The sequence below is a fragment of the Pundamilia nyererei genome, unplaced genomic scaffold (assembly GCF_000239375.1).
Source record: "Pundamilia nyererei isolate P.nyererei 1_Seehausen unplaced genomic scaffold, PunNye1.0 scaffold00245, whole genome shotgun sequence".
NCBI classification, from domain to species: Eukaryota; Metazoa; Chordata; class Actinopteri; order Cichliformes; family Cichlidae; genus Pundamilia; species Pundamilia nyererei.
In genome coordinates, this window is record NW_005187646.1 from 75,148 (window position 1) to 92,796 (window position 17,649).

The following is a 17,649-nucleotide window of genomic DNA, read 5'->3' on the forward strand; positions in this document are numbered from 1 at the left end:
GGGGGGGGGGGGGGGGGTGAAGACAGGACAATGACATGCTGTGGATGATGATTTCAAGCAATGGTCAGATCCATCACTCAAGACTTGCCACATTTCTGATTTTCATACTTCAGCCTTTTCTCCCTGTTTCCCTTCCTTAAAAATGGCTTCTTGACAGCCACCCCTCTGAGACCCTTTATGATGAGGCTTCAGTTAACAGTAGATGAATCAGCTAAAGGTCCAGATGCATCCTGTGTCAGGTCTTTCCTTGATATGTTCCTTTGTCCTAAGGTCATGACTTTCAGATACTCTTCATCTGCTGTAGTTTTTAGGCTTACTATTTCTTCTTTTGTGTTTTTTTTTAGCTCTGACAAATTATTGATATTTTTTTTAACAACAGGCAGTATGGTTGCACTGTTGCCTCATACGAAGAAGGTCCTGAGCAGTGTTGGTCAAGTTACTTGAAAAAAGTAATCAGTAACTAATTACTGATTACTTCCCCAAAAAAGTAATCCCATTACTTTACTGATTACTTATTTTCAAAAGTAATTAATTACTTAGTTACTTTTTAAAAACACGATTTAAAAACCTGAATAGGTGATAAATCGATAGATCTTTCAGCCCAATTCTACTTTTTCTGCATAATCAGAGCGTTCTCACTCCCGAAGCGTAACATGTCGACGTTTTGTCACGTCCCGCGGCGTTCCCGAGGAACGCGAAAGGAGACCTTCGGCGTTCTTATGGTACGCGGTGGGTTATGGCTGGAATCCAGTGCAATGACGCTCCCGCGGTAACAGACGTTCCAGCCCTGTATTCCAGCCCTAAACCTAAGCTTATCCCTAGCCCTGACCAGAACCTTATTCCTGACCTTAACCAGGACTTTAATGGTGTTAAATAGCGTGTTTCTAAGCGATTTGAAGAAAAAGAGCGAACATGTGTAGATTCAGTCCAGACGGTTCTCATATTCCTCTTTTTTCCGAGGTCGTCATTTAGGAACGTGGTGGGTAGCCGAAAACGTAATATGGTGACGATTTGTCACCTAGCGTAAAATGTTACGCTTTGGGAGTGAGAACGGTTGCACCGCACTCGGTACCACCGCACTCGGTGCTTGCTCGGAAGTTTAGGGGTTTTTTTTGCTGTAAAAAGAAGTTTTGTTCCCACGCACAACAGACACTAATGTTTTTGTCACTTTTTATGGAATCAAACTCAAAATAAGGTCAGTACTTCCACGCTTTAAACGCTGCACGCTCATACTCTCTCCCACACTCGATATATTATCCATTGTTGATCTGCACACAGCTGTTGTCACTAACAGCGCACTCGCTTACATCACTGTCATGAGACATTCTCGCAAAAAAAATCACGGTTTTAGTAACGCAGCGTTCCTACGGGAAAGTAACGGTAATCTAATTACCGTTTTTGCAATAGTAATCCCTTACTTTACTCGTCACTTGAAAAAAGTAATCGGATTACAGTAACGCATTAAAAGTAACGCGTTACTGCCCATCTCTGGTCCTGAGTTTAATTCCTGTGGAGTTTTCTAAATTGCCCATAAGTGTGAAATGTTGTCTGTGTGTTAGCCCCGTGGCAGGCTGGCGACCTGTCCAGGGTCATCAACGTGTCAGAGTATAATCATTCCAGCGCGTGCTGTTTTATCATATCCTGTTAGTGTTTAGATTTCAGACACACAGTTTGCAGTAAAAACATGTTGTAGCTTTTTGATGCTTTATACGATTTGAAACTGTTTTTAAAGTGTGGATTAAAACGAGTGGAGTCAGCCAACATTTGAGCTTACCACATCGTATCTTACATGTTTTTTTTAAACATCAAGGCAAAATGTTTGTGTAGGTGTGTGCCCCATTTTTTAAAGCTCCAGTCAGAACAGCTGAGTCACTGACCATATCCCACTGCAGGCTTAAAAGAAGGTGGCTTTTAAGAGGACACCCACGTTATTTTTCTTCTTTCTGAATCAGACTGATAAACAAGTAATCAAAGAACTGAACAAACAATTCTCATACAGACAGCCATGGACACACATGGACACACACACACCTCTGGGTAAATAAAGGTGAAAGAAAAGAGAGTTGGCTGTAGATTTATGGCAGAGTGTCAAGGAGAGGAGCCACTGACAGCTGGAGGACTCCCAGTCCTGATGCAATTCAGGTCACGCAGGCACACATTAAAGAAAGACACATCCACAGGTCAGTCCTTGGTCTGCTTTTTTTCTCCTTCAGTGAAAGGCAGACTTTGAATAGAAAACTAATTCATTTCGAAGCGGTTTATTTTAGCCCTGCATTTGAAGCTGAACAATGCCCATAATTCTATTACTGCTGTGACGTCCGCTGAGGGGAAAGAAGCTGCCTGTGACTCAACCGTCTGCGACCCTCCTGCCTCAGACTGCATCAGAAAGTAACCCTTATTTTTTAAAGCACTCAAAGCACCAGGTATCTATGTTTGGTGCATCCTTACCAAGGGTTGCCAACTTTTTAACTATCAAAGAAGGGATACTCTTGTGCTAGAAGCACAGTGCACAGCCAGCTGGGCATAGTATAAATATGCACTGCATGTTCATATTCTTATAATAAAAACGCAGTAAAATGTTGGTATTCAGTTTAATCATTACCTCATCTAAAACAATAAAGAAAAATACAGTACATAATAATTTGGGCATTTCCTTTCAAAAATAAGCAAATAATAATAATGATGATGATAATAATAATAATAATAATGTAAAAACTTGTAGCTAGCCAAGCCCCTATCGACTAGCATACTAGTAGAAGCTAGCCAGTGTTAGCTCCTCACCTGCAGACTGTCTCAAGCAGGTGAGGAGGAAGCTTATGTTTTCTTTTATTTTCTACAACAGCATGCCGTTATCATTAAAAAAACAAACTGGCATGTACTGTAAATGTGTAGTTAGACTTCTTAACCAGGGGTATTAAACATAAGGCCCAGGAGCCAGAATTGGCCTAGCAATGTCACCAATCTGGTCCACTGGGCGGCTTTGGAAAATGTGAAAGATGGTATAAATTCTCAACTTTTAACTTTATTTTCGTACAGTTTTCCCACTGATAAAGACCTCCTGGATAGTCATCCATACTACATTTAGGTAGCAGATAAACAAGTAAATGATGACATCTACTAGGGAAATGTCTTTATAAGTCCACAGAAAAAAGGACATTTTCTATGAATTAACAAAAGCTTTGTGTTTTATAATTACGGGACAGTCTGGGCAATGAGCCACTGCACTTTTTTCTGTACTTTTACACATTTATTTCTTACAATTTAAGCCCAAAAAGTTGTGCAGTAATTTTTCATTGCTTTTCACTTATTTCAGTATAAAATCTAATTTGCACTGTAAATGTTAAACTTCATGCATATGGCCCACAGTATAAAAAAGTTATGACATCCCTCTTCTTTACACTGACAGGATAGTTTCACTGACTGGTGGATTTGACATTGCTGACTTTGAAAGTCATTTTGTTCACATCTTCAAGCAGTTTTGGGGCAATGTTTCGTTTATTTGAGCCACCAACACCTTAAAAAAACACCTACATTTCCTTTCACCCCTCACACCCCCGCTCACTATTTCTCTTCTGATAGTCATAGACTCCCAAAGGCTCGTGAGCCATATGGCACCATCAGGGATCCGTGTGCACTTGCGTCCCAGTGTGTTAGTGTGCTGGAGAGGGAGAGCAGCCGTGGCTCAAGGTGTCAGCAGGCAGGGTGGTTTAAATTTAACAGCAACAGGGCTGATATCTGCATGGCAGGTCCTGTCTCTCCCCTTCTGCTCTCTCTCCTCACACACAGACACACACAGTCTGTCTTCATAGTCACCAGCCACAGACATCATCACACACAGCAGCAGCAGCAGCAGCTCCCTGTCAGGAGACGCACCTCTTCGTCCTCTTCCTCCTCTTCCTCTCTCTCACTCATCAGACCACCTGGATTGTACTAGAGGCCAGCTAAGGACGCGGCAGCAGCAGTGACGGCAGTGGAGGAGAGAGAAGGGACGCTCAGCGTTGCAAAGGGAAGGAGAGCGGAGCAAACATTCACACTGAGGATAACACTTCATCCGAGCTGGCAGGCTGAAGGCACAGCCAGTGGCACTGCAGAGGCACATCAGCACCGTGGGCTAAAGATTTGCTGCGAGAGGTAAGGCTGGAGCTTGGCTATGAGACAGTGTGTGTGTTTGTGTCATAAGATGTGTGTATATCATCTGTTTCCTTTGGAGGCAAATACACAAATGCAAAAGGTTGTGAGCCTGTGTGATTGTGCATGGATGTCATGGAAAATTATCACTGAGTCATGTTTGTAATAAATTACAAGTATTTCATTTTCAGCCTAGTCAGCCTGGCATTTTCAAAATTGTATTTTATTTATTAAAAAAAATCTTGATTTAAAAAAAAAAAATCCTGAATTTATTATTTAAGTATAGTCTGTATTTCTGCAAAGCCTTTTGCGCAGATGCGCTGAACTTCAGTGGATTTTCAGAACAACCACTGAGCAGAACATAATCTGCATTGTGGCAGCTTTTCTGCAAGGTTGCTGCTAATTGAATAGATACAAAGATTAGAGGCCAGAGGAGACCCGAGGCTCTGAGGAGGGGAGGGCACAGTGAACTCCTGCTGATCTTAATTCAATCTAATCGGGTTGAATTTGCTCTAATTAGGTTTATTTCTTTGGCTGGGACAGACAAGGCTCTCACACATTTGGGTTTCTTTTTGCGGTTGGCTCTGCGTGACACTTTTGTTTTGCTTTCTTGGAGGGAATCACCATTACAACTGAATCTGCTGATGAGGGCAGAACATGATATGGCCCCGGCAGTGGCAGCATGCCTCGTGATCAATTTGCCCACCACATCAAAGCTGGCGGTGATAATTCATCCACTCCTGTGCGGTGACACTAGCTCGAGCGGACGCTGGTGTTACACGGCGGGGTTGTATTAGTTGCAGCCGGGGAATTTCCAAAGGGCAGCGTGTCCATGAGAACCCACAGCAGAGTCATACAGTATCTGAGACCAACCAGAAGGGGTGGGTGACGGGAAGAAGGGAGGGAGGGAGTCAAGTTACCAATCTTGGACTCAAGTCTCAGATTGAAAGACGTGGGCGAGACTGGTAGCAATGAAGCATTTCCACTGGTTTAATTATGAAACTCTCACTTTATTATTTTCTCCTTTGGCTTATAACATGCCAAATCTTTCATCATATTATGGGATTGGGGAGGTGCTGTGCTGGCATCCATAGTTTGATGACGTGCTGGTATGTGGTGGTCAGCACAGTGAGAGCGAGAGATGTTACTAATAAAAGGATTAGCATAGCCTTTAAAGATCATCACATAACATTTTGGTTTGTGGTTACTCACAGGATGTGAACGATGATGGCTTGAGGCTGGTATTTATAGGTGGAATTTGGGGCTCTTTTTTGGGCTCCTGGAACAGTTGGCCATTTCCACCTCTTTTCTTTTTTTCTGATGTTTAAAGGTCTGCAATAAAAGCATCGACAGGTGTTCGAAGCACTCCTTCCCGAATGGAAGAAACCTTCTTCCTGTGAGTAAATATTTGGGCAGAAGGATGCCTTGCCGTTCAGGTTTAAACGGCTTGCAGTTTAGCTTGTGACCGGAAGTGACCGGTTAATCGGGTTAACCATGTATGATAGCGGGGCCAAGAGCCACGGCCTTCTGGTGCTGGTAATCTGCTGTAAGACAACAAAAGGGGGCTGGCCAGCAGGCTGATCAACAGGTTTAGTGTGAATGGTGTTTATAGTATGTGTGTGAATGATTTATAGACAGTTCACCATAGGCCCTGATGGGAGTGTCGAAGCAATGACAGGCCCCTCACATGTCAGATTTTAGATTGACAGAAACTTTTCAAACTCCAATTTTTTTTTTATACCTGTTTTGTATAAACTCCTTCAAATGACTTTAAAAATGACATCCTGCCCTGCTAGAAAGTGCTTTGCTTTCAGTCTGATTGACAGTTTGAGGGTAGTGGGGCAGAGATCGCTAAGCAAGACACGCATTAAGGCAAACCTCCTGGCACCCTGAGCTTCACCAGCTGTAGACTGGATTAGAAGGTCTAGCTCAAAAGGTCTTATTGAAGGTGTTTGATTCATCAGCAGGAAGCGACTGGTGGTTAAATTCAGGGTTTAAAAACATGGATCAAAGATGCTTGAAGTTTACTCCTTTTTCATCCCCTTGGATATCAACTGAGTTTAATCTTTTCTACTCGACTGGAAAAATCTTGGTCTTGAACTTTTTAAAAAATTTTTGTTGTTCATACGCTTACATCTTAAGGCAGACAGTCCTATATTCAGTAAAACAGAAAGTTGCAGAAGCTGTGAAAAGTCTGAGTGACTTAAGTTGTAGTGGCTGACTCCTTATAACTACTGAACTGCATCTCTGCAAACAATGAAAGCCTCATATTACAGTTTTGGAACATAGAAACACCGTCACATAACTCACCAAACTGGGGAGAGTTTTCCCCACGTTGCTTAACTGTGACATCACATTAGTGTGATTGGTCACCTGCACTGTTGAACCTGGACCAATATTAATTATGACGATCCAAAAACAACACCAACATGGTGTTGTTTTGGATCGTTGGGGAAACTGCAACGGTTAGGCGAGTATAAACTTATAACCTACTCCAACCTAATAACCCCTCCAACCTCCAAATGTGGGCTTTTATACTTTCTAAATAGAGAAACTTTATCTGTCAGTGTCTAACAATGCTGAGGCAAGTCTGTGACCTAAAACAGTATTTGATTTCCCTGGATGAGAAAACCAAAATAAGGCTCCTAACTGACCGCTTGCATTGTGTCAGTTGTCTGAACCTAACTTTAACCATGACAGGAGTCTGTAATCGTTACACATAGTCTACCTGAACACTACAATCCTTATTTCTTGCTTTTTCAAGGCAGTTTAAATTAGTCTACTAAAAACGTGGCAGTAATCGTCAAACGGCCATTTGTGAAGGAAAATTAGGTGATTGCCGTTTAATTTGGAGCAGGGGCGGATCTACAAGGGTGGCATGGGGTGGCAAGTGCCACCCTAAAATGATCCCTTGCCACCCCAAGTGCCACCCCAGTTTTCCATATAACAGTTTGAGCATAGTTACAGTCAACAGTGAATATAAATGCTAAAACTGATACATTGCATAGTGTTTCCCCCACCACCATTAACAAATGGTTCAGCCCATAGCAGGACTGGATTTTTTTCTTGTTTTCAGTAGCAAGCGATGTTCATGATTGTGCCAGAGCACATTTTGAACAACATCATGGGAATTTCGCTTTTTACACAGATGTTACACTCTGGAAATGGAAGGAAGGTGAATGTTATTAACCCTCTGTGGTCCACGGACACGCTGCACCTCCAAATCACATGACTGATGTAAGCTGACATAGCAACAAGCTGCAGCCACGCAGCGAGACAGAGCGAGTGAGAGAGAGCGAGAGAGTTTTTAGATGTGGGAGATTTGTGACGTTTAGTGTGGAGTGTATACTTAGTGTGTTGTGTTGTCTTGTGTAGTTGTTCTGTTGTGTAGTCGTTTTGTTTTGTGTGTCAGTGAGGGCACTAATGAATGTCACAGAGGCACATTTGCAACGTAAACACTGTCAACCAGCGGAGTGATATACCTCCTGTTGTCAGGCCTGCAGGTTTATCCCTGTGCTGTTCTGTTTTTTGGTGGACAAACTTCTTTTTTACTGGCACACATCATTTGTGGGGCATCTTATTGCAACACCTGATTGTTCTCTCATTTTAGTTTTAGTAATATTTTTAAATGGTTGTAGAAAATGAAAAAAACAAAAAACGGCAGGTGTATTGGCTGCATTTTCAGATAAATAGTTGTATATGTTTACAAAATCTACAATTTATATTTGCATTTCAAGTTATAAAAATTTACTCAACATGTCTGTGGTTTTTTTTACAGTAAAAAAAAAATACTACTCGTATTTTTAAGTTCTTTGTGTGATTTCAGATCAGTAATACTAATGCAGTATGTGAAAAAAAAACAACTAAATTCAGTTGAGCTGAAAAGAATGATACCAAACAAGGCAAGGGGAAAAAACCAAAATGAAACAATTTGAGGGTGAAATACAAGCGTAAACTCAAAAGGAATCAAAAATGGCCGGTTGTATTTCAGACCTCAGTGGGTTAATCCACCAAATCATGAAAAATTTGGTTGAAATTTTTATTCATGACAGTGCAGATTTCTGACATTTTGTGTAATTTAAGCATGTAACAATGTGATTGTTTTCTAACAAAAAACAGTCTGAAGCTTAATTAGACTTGTGTTTGTAAATGAACCGCTTCATTTTGTGTAGCTTTCTGGATTTTATAGTTATTGGGCTACATATTTATTTATTATAAAGGCTATACAGTACATAAGATCAAAACTCACATGTTTTATGTAACTAAAGTGTGTCATTATGTGGGCTACAGACAATAATTAAGTTATAGACTATATTTATATGAAAAACGTGTATACTTACTGCATTTGAATTATTTTAACCATATGTAACCACCTGCATATGTGTTTTTAAAAAAAGGCTTTGATTTATCCACCCCATTTGATTTCTTTGCCACCCTCATGCCACCCTAAGAAAATTTCTCTAGATCGGCCCCTGATGTGGAGGACTTGTTGAATGAATGTATCAGTACTGAGCGATTAGCGGGGGATTCGGCTTCTCAGTTTGATGGTTGAAAGTGGCTCCTTAAAAAGCTTCAGGGCTGATACGCAAAAACTGCGGGTGTTGCAGATTGTTTAATTGAGCTGGGTGTAGTGGGGTCGACAAGTACAAGAAGTGCATGGGTAGTGGGCCACATGGTGCTTGGCTGCAGGAACAGTGACTCGTTTCATTGGTGGGGATCCTGTTTCTCTCACAGAATACCAACAGCTCACAGCTCTGGGAAAAGAGCACTATATATACGCGACACTGGGAGAAACCCCAGTGTTGTCCAACATTAGTCTCTCTCTCTCCATTTCTCACAGCTTGCCTTCTGCTGTCAAGCAAAGTCAAAATAAGCCAGCCGAGATCCATTTTTCAGGCAGGGTTGGGTGTGGGGGGGCACTGAAAGATCAGCTGGAGTGTGCTTTCGCAGAAGACGTTCCCATGAGAGCAAGGCAAGACAAACAAACAGAGTGTCGTGGACAAGTGGCTATAAAAAAAGTGAGAAAGGTGCACTGGTGACCGTAGACGGTGTGTTTAGTGCAAAACACATGAAACACACTCGGGATGGGAGCTAAATTATCTTTACGCTGCTTCAGCAAAGCTTTTCTTCCTGCAGGTGCTTCACTACGGGAACAGCTCAACTCCAAGCGCATAAATAATTCACCAGGGTATCTCCAAGCCTGTTCTGCTCTGAGCGGCTACAGCATGATTTGCTGCGGCAGACACGGTTGTCGTGGTCGTCGCTCATCTCCGTGCAAGAGTAAAGCAAGTAACACTCGAGGTGCATTAGTACACCGTGGAGCATTAGTGATGGATGACTGCCTGTGCTGCATTAAAAACTATCAGCAGGAGGTGGGGGGGGGTTGGCTGGAGGCTTCAATTATATGTGTGAAAAAGGCAACATGGTGAAATCCCAGACCCAAAAAACTCTTTGAACACACTTTGAAGTTCTGCATAATCTGCAAAGTTCAATAACTTGCCAGACAGCTCAGATCACTTTCTTTTTGTCAGCTATGAGTCATATGTATATACTTGTAACCATTCATTCTCATTTGAATCTTGTATTGTGTCTGCATATCTTGCAACAAATGAAGAACGCTTGAAAAGGACCATCAGAAGCAGAATAAACAAAAAAAAGGTTTGCGTTGGCTCTCGAGAGACGTCCTAAACTACAACGGATTCGCTACTTTGAATCGAACTGGTGCTCTGAACAAAACACACGTCGGAAGCTGAAGCTGTAATAACAGACAAATATGATCTTGCTCAGCCTGTGAAGATTAGCTATGTTAGAGGAACATAGCTTAATATTGTTAAGTAATATAAATAGACAACTAAAATCTATAAAACTCTCAAACAAGGGACAAACTCTACTAATGTGTAAATTATCAAAGAAAGCACAATATTTATTTGTCTACAGGTTGTAACCCATTAAATATGTAACAGGAAGACTTTTATCACTTTTACCTTGGTCATATTATTAACTGCTACTTCATACAGCACCTAATGAACTATAGGACTCTGATACACATGAAAACTCGACTATGTGTGCTTATTACAAAGAAACCAGAAAACATTTGTCACCTTTATCGGATTTGTAACCCTGGCTGTCTTTTCATTTCCTCGTGCTGTGAATGTTCGTCATTCGCATTGTTGGGATTTGTCGGCGCGTCATCACCTTTACTTTGTTTAGTCCCTCTACTCTAAGTTAAATATACAATAAGGGGCCAGTGCAGAGCTGTTTCCATGATGCAGCAGAATGTGTCAGGATGCTAGCTGAGGCTGTGGAGTCTGAGATGTAGGTTTTGGCATCTTTCAGTTTTTCAGACGATTGCTTTATCTGACTTTGGGGTGAATTTGCTGGGACGTCCACTTCTGGGAAGGCTGACATGTGTCTTGAATGTTCTCCACTTCTAAATAAGCTTTCTCACTGTAGAATGATGGACTGCATACTGTTTGGAAATGACCTTATAACCCTTCCCATGTTGAAGCAACAATTGCTGTTCATTGCTCTTGTCTTTCTTGGCATTGTGCATTCAGCACACACCTGAATTCTGACAGCAATAGTTTTTCTTACTGGAAGAAAAAGTAAACACAATGATTGTCACACTATGGGATAAATCTATGGTTGACTAAAACATAGCGTGTCCATGGGTGTAGCTTAGCCTGCTTTGTGGAGAAACATTATATAAATGTAATCTCTATAGAGCTCTTTACAATCCAACCTCAGCATGAACCAGCTCACATCTTGCTGCTATATCTGCATTGTGTTCCCCTAGGGGCCTTGGCTTTGCTTGTGAAATTCTTGGCATATGCAACACGATGGGATAAAGTGACAGAGGTGGCAGCCTGATGCTAAAAATTCTCTGCGGGGGAAAAAAATAAAACACCCAAAGGGGTCCGTGAGTGTGTCTGTGCTCCTCTTTGGGCCTAAGCCTCCATTGTTGCTCCTGTCTGTGTTTGGTGTTGCCATAGAAATGGTCCTAGTTGAGATGTGGGCTTAGCATGGATCTGTAACTGTGAGTGGCTTTTGCATTCGTTAAATGACGGGGTCAGTTATCAGACTATTTTCTGATGATCCCCCCTCCCTAACATTTTCCCTGCTACCTCTTATTTAAGAGAAGTGAGGCATGTGGAGAGCAAACAGGGGCAGAAGTGGAAAGGACACAAGTGTCACAGTGAGAAATGTCACTGTTGCACCCTGGGACATATTTGCTTACTTTCGCCTGGATGAAGTGGGAAGTTGTCCTAACTGGGGGTCTTTTGCTCACAGAGAGACTGTATTTGGCACGAGTGCTGCAGTGTCCGTCTGGGACGAGGCCAAAGGCTGGACAGCAGACAGTGTTGGTGCGGATGAAGCGGAGAACGCTACACCCCTCTGCCAAGATGACTCATAAGCAGAGCGGGCGGGGGGTGCGGTGGGTGGGCAAAGCCACAATAGTGCTTCAGAGTTTGGTGTCCAAGTTGGACAGGATGAACTGCGGTTTTCCACAGCTCATCATAAAAGTGTTGCGGTTTTATTATAACCTCTCGTCCTCTCTAGCGCTGCGATCCCTGTGCCTGAATCAGGGATGTGTTTTTTGCACGACATGTTACGTTGTTTTTGTCAACTGCTGTGCAAAAAAGTACATGAATGCAGAGGCAGCTAACTTGAAGGATTTATAATTTTCCTCAGCTGATAAACCGCACTGATGACTCAAAGAATAATAAACAAAAAACAAAAGAGATCTGCAGCTCTGTTCTTTACAAATGAAATGCTCAGATCTTGTTCAACAGAAGCCATGAGTCAGCTCCTGGAGAAATATTGCTTTGCTGCTTGGATGCAGCAAAGCCACTAAATATTGAGTTGATACAACCTCGGGACAAACCTCATCTTGTTATGTATGATGATATATTTTTACCTATGATGATTAACCTATACGTACTTGTCAGTCACCTCTAATAGATTAAAATGAATGACCAGCACAGGTGAAACTGAACTCACCCCACTTTCACTTTAGGAAAAAAACCAAAAATCCTGATCACACATAATGAAATTCCAATGAGACGTTTCAGACAATCACATCTATAATACCTGTTTGTCGATCAGACACATCCACCCGGTTTATTACAGTTTTCAGTGGCATGTTGTGCTGTAATTACAGCTTAGACATTTGACTTGTAAATTGCCCTTGTTGTGATTCACTGGACAGCTTACTGAGGATGTTGCTGGGCAACTGGGTTAAGTTAAAAACTGAATAAAGATGCTTAGGGAACCATAACTATCTCCCTTCCCTACATAGTGGGTAATTATTTTTCTCAGAATTAGCTTTTGTAATAATTTTATACAATTTTTTACAATTTTCAACTGCATTTCTGTCTTAAAATGATCAAAATGTACTTTTAATATAGAATTATCATTTTAATTGTTATCGTCAATCCATTCCTGCTCTAGTGAGCAAATAATTATGTGTGACGAGGTCATCTTTTCATCTAGAGGTTAATCAATACCAGGATCACAGCAGAAATGTCAGCTTACCAGATAACCAAGGTGTTAAAGCAGCCTAGCCAAAGATAAAGCTATTTAACAAGAAAATAAATAAGTAAGATCACGAGATTTGAAAGTAATAAGGGGACTAATACAAAGGTAAATAAATAAAAATGATAATTAATTCATGCATTTGTAAAACTATTTGACGTGTAGATCTGGTGTCAGTATTTTAAAGATGATGCATTTTACTTTGAGGAATATCCATAATTTGTAGATGCAGTTTTTTTGCAGATTGATGACCCTCTGCCCTTCTACAGTGCTACAGCAACATTCACTAATTAGCTTCAAAATGTTCCTCCAGCTGTTTCTCTGTAGTACCACTTACTTTTACTTTTTTGAGATGTGTTGCTGGCATTAAATTCAAAATGAGTTGATATTTTTCAGGAAATAGTGAAATGTCTGTGTCAACGTTCAATATGTTTTCTTTATTCTGTTGTGAACATAATACAGGTGAGTGAAATTTGCTAATCACTGCATTCTGTTCCTTTTTCCATTTGTACCAATTCATGTACTCTTGTGTATGGCACTCAGTACACGTGTGCACACCTGGATACATGCTGCTTGTATTGCTGCAGCCAGTACTTTGGCTCTCAATATGCTGTAGCAGGTTCACGGCGTGTGCTTTTAGACTTTAAATGAAGCTAACAGACTCACATCAATTAAAAAACACCCAAATGTGAACTAATTTAAAATGCACAAAGGAGCAGCGTTGTGCACCTTTAAAGCTTTCAGTCCTCACACATTTTTAGAAATCATACAAAACTTTCCACTTCTTCAAACCCAGCCTGGTTAGTGACTCAGGTTTTCTTTGTGTTCACTGTGCTGTTACAGTAGCAGCTTCAAATGTCCCATTTAAGTTTATTCAAACAGCTTATTTTGGAATATAGGACAAATCTGCAGCAACCACAGGTCTAGTGATTTAGGCCAATCAGAGAAAAGCACCTTCAAAGCTTTCTAAATGAAACCCTGGCTGGAGCTGACTAGAGTAGAGTTCTTATCTGACTTCTTGCCTTCTCCTCACCTCTACCGTGCAGGGGATTGGATGACCTACTAATTTTAGCCCAGGCTGATTTGTTGGCTGCTGGACAGTTTGGATTACAGGCAAAAAGGAGCTGACACATCAGTCATAATTCAGAGGATAAAGAGGAATATCACCACATATGTGCTTCATTTATTATTTACTACTACTATAATTTTCCAATTTAAAAAATATCACTTATTTAGACAAAACGACTCCCACAAGAGTAAATCATCACAATGACTTGAAGCAGAATAAAACGTGTCCAATAACAGTTTTACCTTCTATTTCATCTGTAATGTATGACCTCACAGCTACGCTAGCATTACTCAGAGGACTTATAAAGCACAGCAATGCTCCTCTCACACTGACAATGCTAATATGCTGCTGTTTACAATGTTCGCTGTCTTAATTTTAACTTTAACATTCCCTGACGAGCACCACACACTTGGAACAGCTGAGGCTGGTGGGAATGTCAACAATTCTGCTGGTGTTTTTACTCAGTTCTGCATTAGGACTAACATCATGGCTAATGAACATGAATACAATTGATTTAATGCCATTTGATGATCTATGTGTTGTCACGCCCACCTTCCGTTACTGTTGTAACATGTATTCAGAATTCTGTGTCTTAATACCAAAGCTCACATTCAGATTTTGGACTTTTCAGTTGATGTTGACTGAAGACTTTGAGCCAATCTGTGAGTCATTAATGAGTGACAGGAAAAGCCCCCTGCTTTAACAGAGGTAATCTGTTAATCAGTGGCATTAGGTGTGAGGGCAAAGTGACACCATGTGGGCCAGCTGATCGATGCTGCAAACCTGTAATCCTCTACTTTCAATCTGCTGTCACTGCACAGACGGATGGACTGACTGGGATCACATGCATGAATGAACACTTGCATGCTGATGCCTTGTGAGGTTTGTTATGTAGCGAACGCTAAAACGTCCAAGAAAGACACACCCTCAGATGTAATTATTTATGTCATGAGTGATGCGGCAGATTTCCATGACGAGACAAATTAACAGCCTGCTTACCAGCTAATCTGCCCTCAGACCACAGTCTGGGATAGACTGTGAACTCACAATACATTAAAATGTTGGGGTAAACCCACCGACACTAAGACAATCCTATAACAGCCCAACTTGTTCATCGATTGGTTAATCTGTGAGAGGGTCAGCTTGCTTAGTGCCAGGTCCATGAAGGGATCTGACAATGAAAGCTGCCACCAATGCAATGATCCTTTTACAACACAGTAAATTAGACAGCAGCAGTGGTAAACAGGAAGAGCAAAACACATTCATGCTACATAAAAACAGACACTGAATGCTAAAATGAATAAGAAAATATTGCTAAACTCCCTAACACTCCCTAACAACTATGTACAGTGAAGCCAGTGGTAGTCTATGTAGCCAAATGAATATCTGATAATGTCCAGAAGTTCCACAAGGCCACTCCCCAAAACACAAAAAAGTGCTGCCCTCTGCTGGCTGTTTGAAGCAGAGGTTCCTGTGAAAACTACTTTAAAACAAGACTCCACTTTAACCTCAAATTAAGAAAGACTCCAGCTGTTAAAACAATTTAGAAACATTTATCATGCTATAAAACTGCTGTTAAAAAGAGTGAAACACCAAAACAAGAAAAACATTTTGTATCTTTTAAATGTTTAGCAGTGCAGCTCTGTAGCTCATTGCCTTTGAGTAAATAAAAAAAATGTAAATCATATAACACCTTCATAATACTTGTGGCAAACACCAGACCAAATTGGCACCTACATGATGATATGAAATTAAAAATTAGGGAAACTTTTAAAGTCACACAGAAGTAAGTGAAGTATGTAAATAAATAAGTATTCAAATAAGTAAGTAACATTTATTTATTAAGCACATTTCTCAGACAAGTGGTCACAAAGCACTGTACACAAAATAAAATCAATAAGAAAATTAAATGCCACAGAAACAGTACAAAAACAATAAATGAAATCAATGAAAGTATCAACAGAAATCCTGGGAAAATGAAAAGGTTTGTAACAGAATCATTTAGTTAACACACACTTTCTGATGTGAACAAAAACACAGTAAGCCCATCTCAAATCTCAAACCTAGCCTAAACCCTACCTACACCGATCTGCTGACTATCTTGTAGAAAAGCATGTCCATGTCTTAAAGTGCCTGACATGGGAAGCTTAAGAAAACGCATAAACAGCTGCAATATTTTTTGGTTGTATCTTTCTGTATCAGTCGATTTAAAGAAACTTTATTTGATAATTTGTTGGAAAAAATTGCTGGCCTTCACACTGGATTCATATACAATTGTTGACTTTTGCAGGTGTTTATATGTGTTTATCTTTGGGATTAAACAGAGGAGGAATGAGGTGTTGGGATGTGGGAGTTTGTGGGTGATCCATCATCTTCCACGGTGGCCCTCGTGGTGACAGGCTGTTTCAGCTATTCACACCTCCTTACCACCATATCTGTCTGGAGCTGCTCCATCATGCTGGGCACACATGAGGGAGAGCAGGAACAGAGGATCAAGTTTAAACAGAACTGGATGTTTTTTCTTTTTTTAAATTCTGCCTAATGTTGGGAAATTTGTGAAGATGTGCCTTGTTTTGAGTGCTATAGGTGAAACTGGTATAAATATAAGTGAAAAGAGAGCGCACAACCAGGCTCCAGTTGAATCTTTGAAGTCACTTATAAAACATTCTTTTGAAGACAATGTTTTCAATCCACAGGATCTTCCCCAGGCATGTTTCAAAGTGTGAAAAACAGGCTCTTCTTTTACAGGCAATAATCAGTTCAGATTACTGTCCCTAGCAGGTGACAGTGGATCAAAACATCGCTTTCAAAAGCAGGTTTCTAAAGAGAATTTAATTATTAAATTGTAGCCTAACAGTGTGCAGTCTGTTTCCCTTTTGTGGCAAAATATAAATGAAACTCCAAGTGAATACCAAATGAGGGGTGTGCAATAGAAATTCTATATCACTATGAACGAAATTAGCAGCTCTGTCAGCTTTAGTGCAACGAGGATGTGAACAGGATACAAATTTGTTTGGATACTGCAGAGCATCTTCTAAGCACTTTTTGAGGTCTAGTCTAGGTCTTTCCTATCACAGGTTTCGTTAAAACTATTGTACTTACAATAACACATACGACTTAGGAAGGCTCTTTTCATTTAGCACTATGACTTCCACAGGAACGACCTCATGCTGCACCTGGCTGCACCCCATTGAGTAAAACCAGCAGCTACTCGAACCCCCTCCCTGGCCTTGTTTCAGGGTCAGGCCCAGGAAAAGCTGTCCCTGAGTTGGGCAGCTTGCCTTGGGAGATCCTACTAGGAGCATATGTCCCTGACAACAAAGGTCCTGGGATCACAAAGGCACACAAACCCCACAATGATTCACAGAGGCTAGTCTGCATTGAAAGGAGGCAGTCGAGGTTGTTTGTGCATTTGACTAGGATGCCTCCTAGGTGAGGTGTCCTAGTACTGTCCTACCATTAAGAGACCCCAGGACAGACCCAGGACATGCTGGACATATATATTTATTATTTATATATATCTTGGCTGGCTTGGGGATGACCCAGTGTGACCACCCAGGTGAGCTGAAGGAGGTGGCCAGTGAAAGGGGGATGTGCTTTTCTTTCCTTACAATCCTACCAATGCCCATAGCTTTTAGCGGTCAAAGTGGGCGTCCATTTAGTTGGACAAAAATACCTTCAGTGCTGGAAATGTGCCAAACCTTTCCTTCTGAAATACAAAAGAGGTGCTAAAGCTTCAGTACTAGCCATCAAAATGCAGCCAACATTGACTTACTTGACATCAAAACTGCACAAACATTTATTCTTTGAGTTAATTTTCCAGTTTAAAATAACTTTTAGCAAAGCAAGTAAAATGTGTTACACCCCGGCCTAGGCAACCGGAGTGCAACGCAGGAATATAAAAATAACAAAAAAAA

The 17,649-nt window shown here is 40.9% G+C and overlaps 1 protein-coding gene across 1 annotated transcript in view; it reads left to right on the forward strand.

Moving 5' to 3' along the window:
- The first annotated feature begins 3,671 nt into the window (after positions 1-3,671).
- The window catches only part of filip1l (filamin A interacting protein 1-like), an 89,227-nt gene continuing 75,249 nt past the window's right edge, over positions 3,672-17,649 (forward strand). Inside the window, exon 1 of the mRNA XM_005749444.1 lies at positions 3,672-4,131. The gene's annotated coding sequence lies outside the window, so the exon portion shown is untranslated. The remainder of the gene's footprint in view (positions 4,132-17,649) is intronic.